Genomic DNA, 9,471 nt, shown 5'->3' on the forward strand with positions numbered 1-9,471 from the left:
CTATTTGGTCTCTATAGTTCAACTTTGAAGCTATTTGGTCCCTGTTTTTTTTTTCTTTCTTTCTTTCTTTTATTCCTAGTTAAAAGCCTTTGAACCTAAAGGAGATTTATAAGCAGGGACCTCGGTGAGATCTTTCAGATCTAGGACTGAAAGTAAAACACATAACTGGAAATCATCCAAAAGTCTCATGTCCAATTATGGAAATATACACATTCTGGAATCTCTCTCTCTCTCTCTCTCTCTCTCTCTCTCTCTCTCTCTCTCTCTCTCTCTCTCCTCTTTTTCTCTGTCAAACACACACACATACAGAGACTTTGACAGAAAGAGAATTGCATAGCCTCTAGATTCATATTATATAATAAGATGCTCTGTAAAGTGGGAGCCAGCAAGCTGTTCCCTTTTTCCCTGGATTAGTATGAGAGAGGCTTCAGAATACTGATCAATCCACACAGATCTCTACATCCCCAAGCTTTCATTCCCTTCACTCACAACCCTGACCAGCCAGGCTCTACTGTCCCAGCCAGTTATAAAAATAGGAAGACACTTACACAAGTTTCTCTTGAGCAGCCAAAGCACTTTTGGTTTTCTTTTCAAGTATGCAGGATGCTGGGTAGCTCTCAGTGAGGGCAGCTGTCTCCCTGCTAGCTGATTTCACACCTGCTGTGCCTCTAAGGCATTAAGCAGTAAGTTATGCATCAGGGACTGATTCCACCTGCACACTTCTGCCAGCTTGGTAACCCTAGCTTTCAGAGGCTCACTTTCATCTCCAGTGTATTTTCACACCCACATCGGTACCTGGTCTCAGGATCTGATAGCGACATCCATATTATACCACACTATGTTTTGGGGCTCCTGAAGGCATTTATTTTACTCTGCTGTCTGTGTGCTAAAATTACAAACACATTCATAAATAGGAATCAATGCCAAAGCAAGACTTCTGGATTCTGTGTGCCTCTATTGCAGAAATGGATCCTTCAGATAATTTACAAGAAACTAATTAGCATTATTAACAAGTGCTAGAATAATTCAGGTTATTGTCAAATGGTTAGCTGCCTTCCAGGTTATATGAAATTATTATCAGTATTTCTTTTTTTTTTTTTTTGGATAGTCCTACGCATAGTGGTTAGGTAGGATTGTAGAGTTAGATCTAGAAGGGTCCTTGGAACCCCTTCCTTATACAAAGGAGTGTATACATGGAGATAAACCTTGGACTTCATCCCCCATAAGTCCCTTAGTTTCCCCAAAATTCCCTTTAATCTCTCCTGCGACTCCACGTTTACGTGGTCATGTTATTGTTTTATCATTTGCTGTAACTCCTCCCTCTCTCTTTGGTTCCTGGGAGTGAGCTGGTTAGTCTCTTTTGTTAGTTTATTATTAATAAAATATTTATAAACATAATATTTTGCATTTTGCATATTAATTTTAATCTCCGCTGGAAGAAAACTGAGACCCAGAAATGTTAAGTGACTTGGCCAAGATGAAAGAGGTGAGGAGAGGCAAGAGTAAAACCCATGTCCTCAGACTCCCAATCTAGTCCTCAGGGTCCAGTTGGCCTTAGTTGCTGTGTTACTACTCAGACATCCTATCAGGAGGCTGGAGTTCTGAGTCCTAATTCCAGCTCCAGCAGCCCCTAGATGTGTGGCCTGGGACAAGGGCCGTCTCCTCCCTGAATCTTAGTGTCCTCATCTATAAAATAAGGCTTAGCTAAATAATCTCTAATGTATCTTCTGCCTCTAAACTTCTAGGATTCTTTGGTCCCTTTTGCATATCCTGATATGTATCTTTCTAGTTTGTTGTTCAGTCATTTTTCAAGCCTGTCCCACTCTCGTTCAGGGTGCTTTTTTGGGCAAAGATACTGGAATGGCTCACCTTTTCCTTCTCCAGCTCATTTGACAGATGAGGAAACTGAGATTAAGGGAGGTTATGTGACTTGCCCTGGGCCACATAACTAGTAAATGTCTGAGGGCAAATTTGAACTCAGGTCTTCCTGACTGCCAGCATGGCACTCTGTGAACTATGGTGCCACCACGCTGCCTGCTTTCTAGGTACACAATAGCGAGATGGCTAGACTTGGAGCCAAGAACATCTAGACTGCCACTTAATGACGGGGTAGCCTTGGAAAAATTACTTAACATCTCTGAGGTTCTCTTTCCTTATCTGAAAAATGGGGATAATAATACAGTTGATACCTTTCTCACAGGGTTGATATAAGAATCACGTAAGACTCCATATAAAACACTTTATAAACCTTAACACACTATAGAAATGGCATCTATCATAATTATTATTCACCTTTCTACAGGCTTTCCTGTGTGTTCGGCTCTGTGCTAGGCAGTGGGGAGCTAGACAAAAACAAAACCATTTCCTGATCTCAAAGAACTTATTATTCCAAGCCTGAGTGCCCTCTCGCTGCTGCTCTTTATATCAAGGGTCCATGTTTATCTGTGGCCCTGAATCGTTCCTCCATTTTCTGCAACAAAATCCTTGAGATCAGGACCCTTGATGGGTGCTGAAGAGACTTTCCCCCTTCATCTCAATCTCCTGGCTTCTTAATCCAATCTTATTCTACCAAAGGCCTTTCTGGGTCCCTTCCCCATTCTTTACTCTCCCCCTGCCACCCCATTGCTAGCGCCTCTCATTATACTGTACATATTTTGCATATAGATAGTCCTTTGAATGTTTTCTCCTTCCCATGAGACAGAAGCTCCCTGAGGGCAGGGACCATGTTTTTGCCTAGCCTTGGATCCCCAATATTTATCACAGTGCTTGGTAAATAGTAGGCACTTCAAAAATGCATGTTGACAGACTATCTAGAAAGAATAACAAACTAATAAATTAATTTAAACTTAGATGTGAAGTTCCTTTATTTAATATGTCCATTTGCATCACAATTTTTAAAAACTTTATCTTTTGCCTTAAACCAATACTAAGTATCCATTCCAAAGTCAAAGAGTGGTAAGGGTCAGGCAACTGGGATTAAGTGACTTACCCAGGGTAACCCAAGTAGGAAGTGTCTGAGACCAGACTTGAACCCAGGACTTTCTCTGTCTCTCTATTCACAGGGAGTCATTTAGCTGCCCCTACATTTGCATTTTCAAGGTAGATGCTTGGAGGTGCTTTAAACCAAAGGAATCCATTATGAATGATGGAATTCCCCCAGACTTGGGGTTGGTGGAGGAGGTACTGGGGGCAAAGGAACCTTTAAAGTGTACCACACAAATGAATGCCCAGAGGAATATTCTGAATATATCCTACCACGACTATAAAAAAAAAGTCAGACAGAAATAAAAATAATGCAAGACAGGCATAGGATAATTATCTTGGATTTGGAAGGAACCTCAGAGATGATCTACACTTTTTACAGATGAGGAAACTGACCCCTCAGGAGGTTAAAAGACTTGACCAAAGTCATAGAAAACAAAAGTCCATTTTAAAGAAGGCCTGTTCATAAAATTATAAGATTTAAGACCAGAAGAAACCTTACAAATGAGAAATCTGTAACCCAGAGAAGTTTAAGGGACTTCTTTTCAAAGTCATTTGTCTTGGGATAAGTTTGCCTTCTGTGATCTCCGGAGATCCCCTGATTCTAAATTTTGTAAGCAAAGTGCTTTTCTTCATCTGTCCAGTTCCCTGCTCTAGGATCCTTTTAGACACAGAAGCTGAGTGGAGTCTTGTATTCTAGACTGGATTTCCTGACGGTATTTTGGGAGGCCAGTCCCATGGAATGGTGGCAGAAGGAAGGAAAGGTACGAATGGGGGGTACTCATATCCATTATTTCTCATCTGAAAGGAACAGAGCTATAAGTCCAAACCCACATCCTCCCTCTGCAACTGGCCCCAACCCATGGTCTGGTGCAGAGCAGCTCAGGTGAGCATCAGCAACCTCTACAAAGAATGTGTTGACATCACTGAGAAAGGAGAGCTATGAAACCCCAGAAGTCATTTGAGAGACTGGATGAAAACTGGTGAAAAGCGATAAAAGAGAAAAAGGTCAAGTGTCTCAGGGAAGCAAGCCCTACAGGGAAGAGACGGGATCGTGTGCAGATTTTTAAAATCTAACGAACAGAGCTCTGCCCAATTCTGGGGTCTGCACAGAGCTTTCTGAGGTTTTGCTGCTAGATGCCAAGGAAATGGGAATGAGGCAGGCTCACTTTCTCAAGCCCCTTTTTCTGAACTCTACCCTGATTCTGGGGGTGCTGGAGGTGAGGCTAGAGTCGGGAGAGGGAGCTGTCACTGAGAACTGAGCCCTGAACCAGTGCTGGATTTTATATGAACCTTCCTTCTGTATTTTTGGGTTTGTGCCCTAATTTTCTTGTTCTCTCTTCCCAGTCCCTCTGGTCAGATCCACACTATGTCCTTTAGGAAAAATGAAAAGGCAAAGATGGTAAGTAACCACAGTCTGCATTTCCTTCGGGCAAACCTTGAATTTTGTCCATGAAGTTACAAGAATATTAGCTCCTTAAGGATGTGGGTTATTTGCAAAATTTGGTCTTTGTATCCCCAGTATCTGGCACAGTGCCTGGCACAAAGGAGGTACCAAGTATATTCTTAATTGAACTGAATTAAGTTACCTATTCCTCAGAAAAGATTATTTTTATTTATTTATATTAATCATATAATCAAATGAAAATATGACTTATGGAGGGATGTCCCACTATTCTGTTTGACTATTTGGTGAGATGGTGAGATTTGGTGGTTTGCCAAGGAACTCTCTGGGTCATGTATTAGTGATTAGCCCCTGGTTCACCTGTTTTGCATAGTCATAAAGAAACATTAGAGTGTATTGGTCCTTGAACTGGAATTAAAGCTGGGTTCAAATTCTGCTTAAAGAACATATTCAAGCGTGGCAGCTAGGTGGCACCATGTATAGAGTGGCAAGCCTGGAATTCAGAGGATCTGGGTTCAAATCTGACCTCAGATACTTTCTAGCTCTGTGACCTTAGGCAAGTCACTTAACCCTAATTGCCTAGACTTTGCCTTTCTGGCTTAAAGTTATTACTAGAACAGAAAGTATAAGTTTAAAAAAAAAAGAAAAGAACATATCTGAGCTTTTGATTCCTCATTTGTAAAATGAGGGGTGTGGACTTCCTAGAATCTATGATTCTGTGACTTTAGAGCTAGAAGTTCATCAAGCCCCAACTTTTTCACCTCATCTGGTATTTATTAGCTAGATGACTCTGGGCAAGTCACTTACTATCTCCATTTCCTCATCTACAAAATGAGGATAATAATAGCACCTACCTCCCAGAGCTGTTGTGAGCATAGAATGAGATAATATTTATAAAGCAATTCATAAACCTTAAAGCATTATATAAATGAGTTATTGTTAGAGAATCTAGTCTACATTAAAAAAAAATTACAGACATGAGCCTCCTCGAATATCTTACTTCCTTTATATCTAGGACCAGAAGGCCCTAGCTACCTTCTTTTTTTTTTCCTGAAGAAAAGAATCAGTAAAGTCAAATAGCAAATTCCCTGTATTTTGCCTATTGATCACCATATAAAATAGTCAACATCATTTCCTTTCTCAGTGGTTCAGCTTATTCACCTGTAAAATAGGAGTGTGACTTGCTTTTGGAAAAGGGACAGTGAAATAGAGCAGGGAGAACACATTGGATCTAGAATCCAAAAACATGTGCTTGAACCCCAACTCTACTAATAACCTTGGGTTAATCACTTGATGATTTGGGGCCTTACCTGCCTCACCTATTAAGTGAGGGAGTTGTCCTTCATAATCTCTAAAAGCCTTTCCAAATTTAAATCTGTTGACTGACGGGATATTATGTTAAATGGTGACATCATTAGGGCTGCATTGTGGATGAACCAGAAAAGAAAAGAAGCCAAAACTCATGGTGAAATCACTTCTGTTGTTTGTTAGCAGAAAAACAGTAGAGAAAATAATCTTTCCTTGATCCAGAGAAAATCAAGTCAAGGCTCTCTATAAGAAGGGAAATAAGTAAGATTACAATAAGTTTACTCTTATTTCCAGCAACCCAGACTGGTTTAACACTCTTTAGAAATGTTGTCTAAGAAATGTTGGCCATTATGACAGTAAAGAAAGGTGATAACTATTAGAGGGGATGTGGAAAAATTGAGAGACTAATGCATTGTTGGTAGAGTTGTGAACTGATCCATCCATTCTGGTGGGCAATCGGGAACTATGTCCAAAGGGCTATAAACCAATGCATACCCTTTGACCAGAAATACCACTATTAGGTCTGTATCCCAAAGAGATAAAAAAGATGAGAGGAAAGGATCTACTTGTACAAAAATATTATAGCTGCTCTTTTTTATGGTGGCAAAGAATTGGAAATTTGAAAGGAATGTCAATCAGTTGGGGAGTGACTGAACAAATTGTGGTATATGTTGGTGATGTAATACTATTATGCTGTAAGAAGTGATGAATACAATGATTTCAGAAAGAACTGGGAAGACCTATATGAACTGATGCAGACTGAAATAAGCAGAACCAGAAGAACATTAAAAACAGTAATAGCAATATGGTGGAATGATCAACTCAGCTACTCTCAACAGTACAATGATCCAGGACAATTCTGAGAGACTTATGACAAAGAATGATATTTGTCCACCTTAGAGAAAAAACTGTTAGAGTCAAAATGCAGATCAAGGCGTATGATTTTTCACTTTATATGGGTTTTTATTTTGGGGGTTGTTTATATATGATTATTTTATTGCAAAAATAAACAATATAGAACTATGTTTTGCATGATAATACACGTATAACCCAGATCAAATTGCTTGCCCACTTTGGAAAAGGGAAGGGAGACGATCTGGATCACATAACTTCAGAAAACTTATGTGGAAATTTGTTTTTATACATAACTGGTAAAATGAAATGTCTTTATAAAGTTAAAAAAAAAAAGAAATGTTATCTGAACCTCTTTTATGCCTGGCAACATTTCTGGCAATGGTCTATGTAGCTATGTAGCCCAAGTCAGGAACGAGTAATGAGACAGTGTAGACAAAGGTAGTGGTGATAGCACCTTCCTGTTCCACTCTCTTGTCTACCTGGACCACATCATTTTCTTCAGCCCATTAAAGCTATTCCTTCAGCAAATGCATTGAGAAATAGATCTGTTTCAAGTGCCTACAAATCACAAGGTTCATCGATTGCCCTTTGGACACCGCTTGTCTACACAGGGACATATTTTGACACACCAATGGAATCTCACAGGGAGGACCAAGTTGAGAAACCCCCGGTCCCCCGCTCCTGCTTCCTACCTTTTGCCTGGTCTGGGAAGGGGCTTAGGGAAACAATACTGGCCTTAATCCAAGAAACTGAAGTGGATCCTTCCCTTCACCATTCACATTGTTTTTTTAGCACCCATGGTTGGTGTTATTTATGCGTTTCTCACATTTGCCAACTCCCTTTGACTGCAGGGGAACAGGTGTGAATGGTTGCCCTGGTGAACTGTGTATTGCTGCTCCTGCCACTGACAGTGACAGTCTTGTGTATCTGCAGGTGTGCCCTCACTGGGGCGTGTGATGGAAAAATCTACCATTGCTCTAAGAATCCCGACCACACCATGCACAGGTCAGGATGGTCCTTCGCCCTTCAGAGTCTGTTGGCCTCTTAGGTGTAAGGTTGCCCCAAGTTTTTTGTTTGGGCACGCCATGGCGGCAGACATGGTGCTGCTACTGCATCCTACCCAGAGTCATCAAGGCTCCATTGGCCATCGCCTTGCTTCCTTGCCTTCTCCAAAGGGGTAGGTAAGTTGAAGAAAGGCAGCTTGAAGGAAGGGCGGCAAAACTTTCTAACATTTAGAATTCCCCAAAAGTGAGATGGATTACCTTGAAAACTAGTGGGTTCCCTGGTGCTAGATATCTTCTAGCAGAAGCTAGATGGGATGTTTATTAACGTATTCACTCATTAGATATGTTAATGATAACAAAAGCTAGCACTGAAGATTTGTAAAGTGCCTTACAAGCACTATTTCATTTGATCTTCCCAACTAAGTGTTTTTATTTTCTTCATTTAAGCAACGTGCCCAGGACCACATAGTAAGTGCCTGAACTCAGGTCTTCCTCACTCCAGGACCAATGCTCTAACCATCCTGCTACATTATTGTTTTACACTATTAAGGACATTCTTGCTTCCTTACGGTTTGGACTAGATGACTTCTGAGATATCTTCCAACTCTGAGGTGCTTTGATTCTCAGAGATTTAGCCTGATATAAAGCACATAGGACTAGACCTAGAATCAGGAAAGCTCGGGTTCAAATATCAGCCTTAACAATCTACTAGCACTGGGACCATAGGCAAGTCTCTTAACCCACTCTGAGTTTTTGTTTCCTAATCTATAAAACAAATAATACCTTCAATACCAATCTCAAAGGAGTCTTGTGAGACTTAAATAAGACAAGATATAGTCCCAGCACTTTTCACCTCTAAAATGCTATGTAAATATCAGTTATTATTATTGTTGTTGTTATTATTATTATTATTACCAAACTGGTTAAATAGCCATCTGGGGCCAGGTCTGTTAGTGGTATCCAAAGTTCTAATCAGGAGAGTTGATGGAGTCGTGGTCCCCACATTCCCCGAAGTTTTCAGTGTTCCCTGAATTTTTCCTGCATAGCCCAGGCAGCCTTAGCATAGAGCCAGAGGAGTAGTTTCTTCGCCCATGATGCTAAAAGGCATGCACTATGCTTGAAAGTTGATTCTTGGAGGTTGACTTTGCAAGGACACATTCCAAACTATTCCAGGATCACAGGATAGATTCGGTCTGATTTTAGTTGGGTCTAAACTGATTCTTCCCACTAGGCAGAATTTTCCTTTCCCCTGCAGCCCTGAGAAGCACTCCAGAGACTTTCATTTTAACCTGATACATTAAAAGAGAGTGGATCTCAAAAGCAAGCTTGTTGATTCATTGAATGGAGTTCCAAAGTCTCTTATTTGGCATCACTAGTGATCCAGAGGGACTTTGTTTTTAAACAAATGGCAATAGAAACAAAAACTGTCTTAACCTATACCAAGGGTTCTTAATCTGGGATTCATGAATTCCATCCATCAAGAGATCCATGGATAGATTTCAAAGACATCCATGAACTTGGATAGGAGAAAATAATGTCTTCATTTTTCAATAACCTTTAAATGAAATTTAGCATTTCTTTAAATTTCTCAAAAACATTATTTAGGGAAGAGATCCATAGGCTTTACCAGGATACCAAAAGACTTCATGACATAGAAAAAGTAAAGAACTCTTGGCCTATCAATACTCTTCCCTTCCAGTTGTGGAATCAAATCAATCCAAATTATTGGGAGGAATGATAGTGGAGCTAGTTAATATAAATGACTTGTATTAACACCCCAAAATTTTCTAAAATAAGTCCTTTTCTATTTTCACATTAGTGAGTCTAGCTTTCTTTACATATGGCGTTTGGAGGCCTTGACAAGATACTCTCAGAAGTCAGGTAGGAACCAAGAAGTATATGAAATTCAATTCAATC

The sequence above is a fragment of the Gracilinanus agilis genome, chromosome 2 (assembly GCF_016433145.1).
Source record: "Gracilinanus agilis isolate LMUSP501 chromosome 2, AgileGrace, whole genome shotgun sequence".
NCBI lineage: Eukaryota > Metazoa > Chordata > Mammalia > Didelphimorphia > Didelphidae > Gracilinanus > Gracilinanus agilis.